This window comes from Crocuta crocuta, unplaced genomic scaffold (genome assembly GCF_008692635.1).
Source record: "Crocuta crocuta isolate KB4526 unplaced genomic scaffold, BGI_CrCroc_1.0 scaffold4373, whole genome shotgun sequence".
Taxonomy (NCBI): domain Eukaryota; kingdom Metazoa; phylum Chordata; class Mammalia; order Carnivora; family Hyaenidae; genus Crocuta; species Crocuta crocuta.
The window spans coordinates 48,304-57,654 of NW_027532286.1; positions in this window are offsets into that span (position 1 = coordinate 48,304).

A 9,351-nucleotide genomic window follows, 5' to 3' on the forward strand; every position below is an offset into this window, starting at 1 on the left:
CTATCCCCTTTCATTGTTTTTAATTTGAGGCAATAATTCTTTTTTCTTTTTTTAAAATATATTTTATTGTCAAATTGGCTAACATACAGCATGTAAAGTGTGCTCTTGGTTTTTGCGGTAGATTCCCATGGTTCATCACTTACATACAACTCCCAGTGCAGGTGTTGGAAAAACTGTTGCCAAAATTTGTGAGAACTTGGTCTGCCCAATATGAGACGTAATTAGTCATACAGGGATTCAGAAATTACCCAAGCTGTGGCTCTGGAGCAAGGAAGAGATGGAGGAGATATGCCCAACTTTTCTTTTCTTCACTTCTATCCAGCTAATTTGTCTCTTTGAATGCATAATGAATCCAAGAGAGCCTGGGCAATGCAGTGTGAATGGGGCAACCTCGTAAGGCATAGAACAGTTAAAGAGCAGAAAATGAAGCAGACTGTGTGAACAAACAGAATGACTAGCATATCCTGTTATGTTAGTCTTGCCTTCCTAGGATCATGAATACCTGGAGTCAGGCACATAACTGTTTTACACTAAAATATCCACAACATGAGGCCATAAGTAACCTCTTGTGTTTCCCTGCTTGTGTTTCCCTTACTTTAATTTTAAAGTAAGTGCTTCATTTTCAAGAGAGATATTTCAGAATATGAATNATTTTATTTTATTTTATTTTATAATTTTATTTTCTCCTTTCAAATTTATATTTGAATTTTAGTTAACATGCAGTGCAATATTGGTTTCAGGAGTAGAATTCAGTGATTCATCACTTACATAAAACACCCAGTGCTCATCATCACAAGTGCCCTCCTTAATTCCCATCACCCATCCAGTGTCCTTCTGTCAATGCTCAGTTTGTTCTATATTCTTTAAAGAGTCTCTTATGGTTCCCCCGCCCCCCATTTTTTCTTTTTCTTATTTTTTTCTCCCCTTCCATATGTTCATGTGTTTTGTTTCTTAAATTCCACATGAGTGAAATTATATGGTATTTCTCTTTCTCTGACTGACTTATTTCGCTTAGCATAACACACTGTAGCTCCATCCCTATCATTGCAAATATATGATTTTATTTTAAAGAGTTACTGAGTGAAGAAAATTTTCAGATTAAATCTGATGATTGGCATTGTAATAATGCAAACTTGAGGGTACTTCTCAGTCTTTTCTGAATCCTTATTTTGTTCATGTTTGTACTTTCTGTGTTAATCCTCATGTTGTAATGAAAATTTAGGCCTTACCTTCCCAACTTCTATTGGTCAGTAAGATGAATTTGCCCTTTTATTAGGGTCACCTTCATGGCCAGAGTTAATTTTGGTTTCATGTACCTTAATTTTGAACCATAGTTTATGACTTATTCTGTTTGTCATTTTCTCTAGAGCATTATCAGAAAAAAGAATACATAAATCTCATCCACTAAGGCAGAAAAATGGGTTGGATTTTCCCATTTGATGTTTTATGCATTGATGTTCCTTATGTTGCCCCATTTTTATCTTCTTGAGAAACTAGATATAAAGCAAAAACTTGAGTCCCAAATTAGTTCACAGTTTGATCAAAATAGCATGGAGCTGACATCTGCGTTCTCAGGTCTGATTCAACAATCAGTGGTGTGATTATGGGAGAGGTACTATACTCTTCTATGTCTCAGATGCTGCATCAATAAAATATGAGAATTGAACTGTTTTATATTTAATATTACATTCAACTTTTAATATTCTTAATCAGGAAGTAAATTGAAGGTTACCAAAGGTTTTCTCTTCCAGTCCGTACCCTAAATATAAATATAACTCAATGAACAATAGTTCACATGAACAATCAAAAAAGAAAGAAGGTGACATTATATTATAAAATGATTTTTACTTCCAGATAAAAACTTGTTTACTCATTCTTTTCAAGCACTGTTTTCTTAGTTGATTTTAAAACTAAATAAATAAAGCATGCTGAGCAATAGGTCATTGAACTTGTGATTACTCCTTTTCATCTGAGAAAAAGTTTGTTAAAATTTCTTCATCCTCCCTGGTCAGCTGAACCAAATTGATTTATTACCTCTTTCAGCTAAGCACCAACATTTTATTGCAGTGACTATGATGATCACAGTGTCATAAGTTTGACTCATGCCCTCATGATGGTGTAAATATCTACCAAAAGATCAAGAATGATGAAAAGAAACTCTTTGTGCCACTTGGCATCAAAAGTTCTTAAAAGTAGATGAAGTAGTGTGGTCTGGAAACAAATGGCAATCAGAAAGGGAAGAGAATGGAGAGTAAGAGAGATAAGATATCCTCAGGAAAGTAGTAGGATTCTTGCTTTTAAAAATCACTTAATATGAAAGAGAAAAGAATTCCTAGTCCATTATACTTAACTATTTTTCCATTTTCCTGATTACTTAGAACAATTAAGGTATTAAGTTTGTTTTAAGTAATATTCTTTTCAGTAAAAATATCTCACTGAAAGGATCTTATTTGGTTATTAAGTATTTTATGCATTTCAAAAACAAACATAAATCATAGCCGGACATGGCTTTTTGGAACTGACCCTAATGAACTGTCAAGATAATTTATTCTGAAGGCTGATGTTTAAACTCACTTTTGCTTTCTTCAGCTCCTCATTTTCCTCAGGAAAATTCCCAAGGGCTGTGAGGCAAGTCCCCCTAGAATCTATTCATTTTCTCCAAAATTTCAATTTATTTCTTTATATCCTTAGAGTTTATTATTAGAACCAAGCTCTCCTATGGGAGTGTAGGGTAGCACATTAGTTATAATGAAAGGGCTAGGACCAGTAGCCCTTTCTGATTACATGAAATTGATAATTCTCAAACACCATGAGCTTTCCTTTTCTCAATCTCTGGAGGGATGAATGAGAAATTAAGCAATATTGGAAGATCTTGGCATCTACAGCCTAAGGAAACAGTAGAACAATTTCAGTTGTGGAAAGTTTTCCTTTCTTCCTTCTCGGTTCTTTGGCTGGTCTAATAATTAAATTGATACGAAATAGGTTAACAGACAAAAAACAAACAGTAGTTTAATAGTATGTATACATCCTGTATAAATTTGAGAGACTCAATAAAACTGAGTAACTCCCCCAAATGGCCAAAGCCATTACCTTAAATACCATCTTTAGCTAAAGAGAAAAGAAGATTTTGTGGGTAAGGAATCAGTTATTGGAGATGACCAGGAAAAGCAAAGTAAAGGAGGATTAAGATTGTAATGCAGATTTAGGTCCTGGCCTTCCTAGAGATTTAGTACCTTTTTTATTTCTTTTTTTTTCTTTTTTTATTTTTTACTAGTACAGAGAGGGAGATACCCTTTTAATTGGAGATTTTCCTTATACATGTAAATGTATTTTACACAAGGGTAACTTCTACTCAGTTTTCGGTTTCACCTGTGTCTGCTGCTTCTTAAAGATAACCAGCATATTCTTTGCCAATTCTGATGGCTTTTATTTCCTTTTGTTGTCTGATTGCTGATGCTAGGACTTCCAGCACTATGTGAAACAACAGTAGTGAGAGTGGACATCCTGTTGTGTTCCTGATCTCAGAGGTAAAGCTCTCAGTTTTTCCCCATTGAGGATGATATTAGCTGTGGGCTTGTCATGGTTTTTATGTTATTTAAGTACATTCCATCTATGCCGACTTTCTCAAGGGTCTTTATTAAGAAGGGATGCTATATTTTCTCAAATGCTTTTTCNGAGAATTGGTCAGTTCAGTTGAACAATTATGTCTCATTTCAGGAGATGGTCTTTCAGGTGGGCTCCCAAAGTTAGGCCTATAATGTACAAGCAATCCTATTTTTAATGAGGCATTTTGTGGAAACAAGAGAAACAATGGTTGATTGGAATACCAGTTTCAGAGTTGTGAAGTCAACCAGTCAAGAATATTTTTAGATGTCAGCAACTTCTAATGCTGTGAGGGNGCCTGGCTGGCTCAGTTGGAAAGAGCATGCAACTCTTGATCCTGAGATTGTGAGTTTGAGCCCCACGTTGGTAGAAGAGATTACTTAACAATAAAATCTTTTTCATTCTTCTGCATGCTGCTGTCCAGTTCTCCCAACCATTTGTTAAAGAAGCTTTTTCCATTGGAAATTCTTTCCTGCTTTGTCAAACATTAGTTGGCCATACATTTGTGGGTCCATTTCTGGGTTCTGTATTCTATACCATTGGTCTATGTGTCTGTTTTTGTGCCAGTACCATAATGTCTTGATTATTACAGCTTTGTAATAGAGGCTAAAGTCTGGGATGATGATGCCTCCACTTTGGTTTTCTTCTTCAAAATTACTTTGGCTGTGTAGGGTCTTTTGTGGTTCCACACAAATTTTAGGATTGTTTGTTCTAGCTGTGAGAAGATTGTCAGTGCAGTTTTGATTGGGATTTCACCATATGTGTAGATTGCTTTGGGTAGTATTGACATTTTAACAGTATTTATTCTTCCAATCCATTAGCATGCAACGTTTTTCTCTTTGTGTCTTCTTCAATGTCCCTCATACGTTTTCTATAATTTTCATCATACAGATCTTTTACATCTTTGGTTAGGTTTATTCCTAGGCATTTTATGGTTTTTTTGGTGCAATTGTGAATGGGATAAGTTTTTTGATTTCTCTCTCTGTTGTTTCATTATTGGTGTCTAAAAATGCAACCGATTTCTGTACATTGATTTTGTACTCTGTGGCTTTGCTAAATTCTTGGATCAGTTCTAGCAGACTTTTGGTGGAGTCAGTCAGGTTTTCCACATAGAGTATCATGTCATCTTTCTTACATAATACACAAAAATAAACTCTAAAGGACCTGAATGTGAGACAGTAAACCATCAAAACCCTAGAGGAAAAAGCAGGAAACAACCTTGACCTCAGGCACAGTAATTTCTTATTCGACACATCCCCAAAGGCAAGGGAATCAAGAGCAGAAATGAACTATATGGACCTCATCAAGATAAAAAACAAAACAAAACAAAACAAAAAAAAAACTTTGCATGGCAAAGGAAACCATCAACAAAACTAATAAGCAACTGGCAGGATGGGACAAGATAGATGTAAATGACATATCAGATAAAGGGCTCGTATCCAATATCTATAAAGAACTCAACAAATTCCACATCTGAAAAGCAAATAATCCAGTGAAGAAATGAGCAGAAGACATGAATAGACACTTTTTCAGAGAAGACATCCAGATGGCCAACAGACACATGAAACAATGTTCAACGTCCCTCATCATTAGGGAAATACAAATCAAAACCACACTGAGGTACCAGCCAGATGGCTAAAATGAGCAAATTAGGAGACCATAGATGTTGGCGAGGTTGTAGAGAAATGAGCTCACTCTTATACTGTTGGTGGGAATGCAAACTGGTGCAGCCACTCTGGAAAACACTGTGGAGGTTCCTCAAAAAATTAACAATAGAACTCACCTATGACCCAGCAATAGCGCTGCTACGAATTTACCCAAGGGATACAGGAGTGCTGATGCATAGGGGTACATGTACCCCAATGTTCATAGAGCACTTTCAACAATAGCCAAATCATGGAAAAAGCATAAATGTCCATGAACTGACAAATGGATAAAGAAGTTGTCGTTTATATAAACAATGGAATACTAAATGGCAATGAGAAAGCATGAAATCTGGCCATTTGTAGCAACGTGGATGAAGCTTGAGGGTGTTATGCTGAGCAAAATAAGTCAGTCAGAGAAAGATATGTCATATGTCATTCTGTAGAAGCTTAACAGAAGACCATGGAGAAGGAGAAGGGGGAAAATAGTTAAGGAGAGGGAGGGAGGCAAACCATAAAGAGACTCTTAAGTACAGAGAACAAACAGGGTGGATGAGGGTGTGGGGAGAGAGGAAAGGGGGTGATGGAAATGGAGAAGGGCACTTGTTGGGATGAGCACTGGGTGTTGTATGGAAACCAATTTAACAGTAAATTTTATAAATAATAAAAAAAATAAAAATGGCATTTGTATGGAAGCAGGAAAAACAAAGTTTAATGGTTGGAGTAAATTACAAATCTAGTGTCTGAGTCTTGAGAGCTGCCAGTTGAGAAGATTTCTAGGTGTCAGGCTCAAATCATTTTCAGATGGTGTGCAGGCAGCCGATGGCAATCAGATTTTCCTGGTTTGCAGTATGAATGCCTCTGATGATGTCACTGGGTATACCAGTAAACTTTCCTAGGGGTTTTTAAGAAGAATGAAGTAGATTTTCGAAACATGAGCTTTTGTTGTGTTTCTCTGAAGTTTATATCAAATTATCTTGCTTCACTTATCAGGGCTTCAAGCAAAAGGGCAGTTTTAGTTGTCAGTAATTCCAAGTCACAGGAGTGGAGAAAATTGGAAACATTAGTTTGGAGATTTGTAGCCAGATGAGGAAACTGTAAGAATGTAGGATCTAGTCCAGTTCACAGATAAATAACAAAACCTCAGAGACAATTAACATGTTAACTGACTGAGCCACCCAGGGACCCTTAGAATATGCTTTTTCATTGTGTAGTCTTTTAATGTGACATAAAATATGTTTACTAATTGACCCAAATTTATCTTTAGTTTCTCTGCAATAAGCCAAAAGTAGACAAACCTGCGTTCAGTAATTAATGTTTCATTATTTTATCTTACATGGAAATGATCTAGATATTCAATAAATTTCCATCATATAACTTAACTTAGCAAAACTCTAAATTTCAAGTTATTGAAAAGATTTTGGAAGCTATTTTTAAGTATTCATCCTATAAAATATAATTATTGCTAAATAGCTGACCTAAAAATTCTTATCTCTTATATGTATATAAACCACTTTTTCCTAACTATAATGTTTAGACTATAGCCATAAACTCTATGAGATATTGGACAAAGTTAGCCATCATTTCAAGCTATTTTTCTTGTTGAGAAATTTAATAACAGATATTAAGATGACTTTAATTGACTAGTGAACTTGGGCAGAGTAAAAGTTGTATGTCTACATTATATTCACTGTTGATAGCCCTGAAGATCTGTCTGTTTTAATTAATCCAACAAATTTACACTAACTTTAATACTGAGTATTTTACCAGATCACATGAAACTGAAACACATTTGAGTTAGTTTCTAATATATTTCTGAGAACTTTAGGAATACTTAATTTATAAGCATTCAATTTTAAGCCAATTAAATTGAGTTCTTTTTCTTTTTAAAATTTTTTTTTAACATTTATTTATTACTGAGAGACAGAGAGACGGAACATGAGCAGGGGAGGGGCAGAGAGAAGGGGAGACACAGATTTTGAAACAGGCTCCAGGTTCTGGGCTGTCAGCACAGAGCCCGACGCGGGGCTTGAACCCACAAACTGCAAGATCATGACCTGAGCTGAAGTCGAATGCTTAACCAACTGAGTCACCCAGGTGCCCCTTAAATAGAGTTCTTTACAAGTTAATTTTGGCAATACTGTGTGGAAGTAGAAAAATGTCACCTGTTTATAAAATACATGATAGGTGACATGACAGATCTGATACTTCAATGATAAATTTTTGCCAGAAAGAAAAAGAAATAAAATAAAATTTTAGCCAGAAGATGGGTATGATAATATAAAACTCATTACTTTATAAAAGAACAGTTGGATCCAAACTGTGTTTTTGGCAAATGGAATAAATTAATGTTTCTTGCTTAGATGTCTAAGGTTTATTCTACTAATATTTGTGGAAAAGACATTTAGATTTTTCATTACCCTAATTTCCAAATATCCACCCCTTCTTTTTTCTCCTGATGAGAAACATGTCCCTAAAATTTGTATTTAAAAGAATGGCTCTTAGGTCCTGGAGAAGATGGGGGTAAATATATTATAGAGGCGCAGGGAAAGTATTCAACTTTTCTCCAAAGAGTTTTGGGGTGTATTTGTTTATTATTGAAGGTATAGAATAATTAATACCAAAATTCTTTCTTTCTCTTTTCTGGAGAAAAAGAACACCAGTCACTATACCTAAAGAATTAGTTTCACAAATGTTTTCTCCTGCTAATCTATCTTTAGAAAAGCGTTATAAAAAAGGACTTTCACCACTCTTGTTTCTACTAGACCCTGAAGACAGAGATTTAGGAGACTGATATAATAAGAGTTCTTATCTTCTGCCAGCTTTTTGTCAGAGGTGCCAGGATCTCTCAGCTAGTAGCCCTGGAACAAACAGTATCCAGCCAGTGAAGGTCCAATCTGAGCCACCAAAACGAGGGGCAGAAAAGTTTTCCCTTTTTCCATTCGGGTGAAGTTTTGAGGTGATGGTGGGTGGTTTGAGGCTTCTGATGCTGATGGCCAAGAAAGAATTCTTGAAGATGTCTTTAGTGCCAAAAGGTGATTTTATTAAAAAATGGGAACAGGGCACATTGGCAGGAAGAGTTGCACAGGGTTCATGACGGGTAACTTATTATATACCCTCAGGTTTGGAAGGGGTCAGGGTTAGAGTAAGTCTCTAAGGTATTTTGGAAGCAAGGTTTCCAGGTCCCTTAGGGGCTAGTTNAGTCAGATGCTCAGCCTTTGGAGGTGACTCCTCCGGTCTTTTCTGATTCTCTGAGTATGTGTTACTTGTCTCTTCCTGGACGCTGAGTATTTGCTGTAACAGTATGATTGCCAGCATATATCTTGGAGCAGTTGAGATAAAGGAGGTAGACTTCCTGGATCCTCGGATCCTCGAGGTTGGAACAATGTTAAGCTAAGATTCCCTTTTGCCCCTTGCAAAATGTCATCATCAAGGCAGTTGAGCTCCTAGAGGAAGGCCATTCTCCTCATTTCAAGGACTTGTCTATGGGCTGTAGGCAGTGAAGAATTTAATTTTTCATTTGCCTTAGTTTCCCACATTATCATAGCAGGTACTTAAAACCCTTTCCTTTGTTCTTGGGCAGCCAGGAATGTCTGAGGAATATCACACATATTCCACCTGGGTCAGGGATGCTGTTAGCCTGTGTTTTGCCCTCAGCTTACCACACACTCCTTCATCACCTTCTGGGTTCTTTGTCTGGTCTAATAATTAAATTGATATAACAGAGATTAAAAGGAGAAAAACAAACAAGTTTAATAACATGTATACTTCCCGTGTACATGAGAGATACCAAAGAAAACTGAGTAACTCCCCCAAATGGCCCAAAACACTGCCTTAAATACCATCACCAGCTAAAGACCAAAGAAGATGGGGATTGGAAGTTGGAAGGCCAGTTATGGGGGGTGACCAGGAAAACACAGTATACAAGGGTAAGGTTGTTATGCTGATTTAGGTCTTTGTCTCTGTGACAGTTTTTAGAGATTTTGTCGAGTTATCCTTGTCTTCATGGTACAGTGACATAAATACCTTTACAAATGAAGCTGCCTCTTACAAATTTAAATGTCTCTTACAAAAGGAACTTTTACTAATTTTTCAGAGCTTCTCC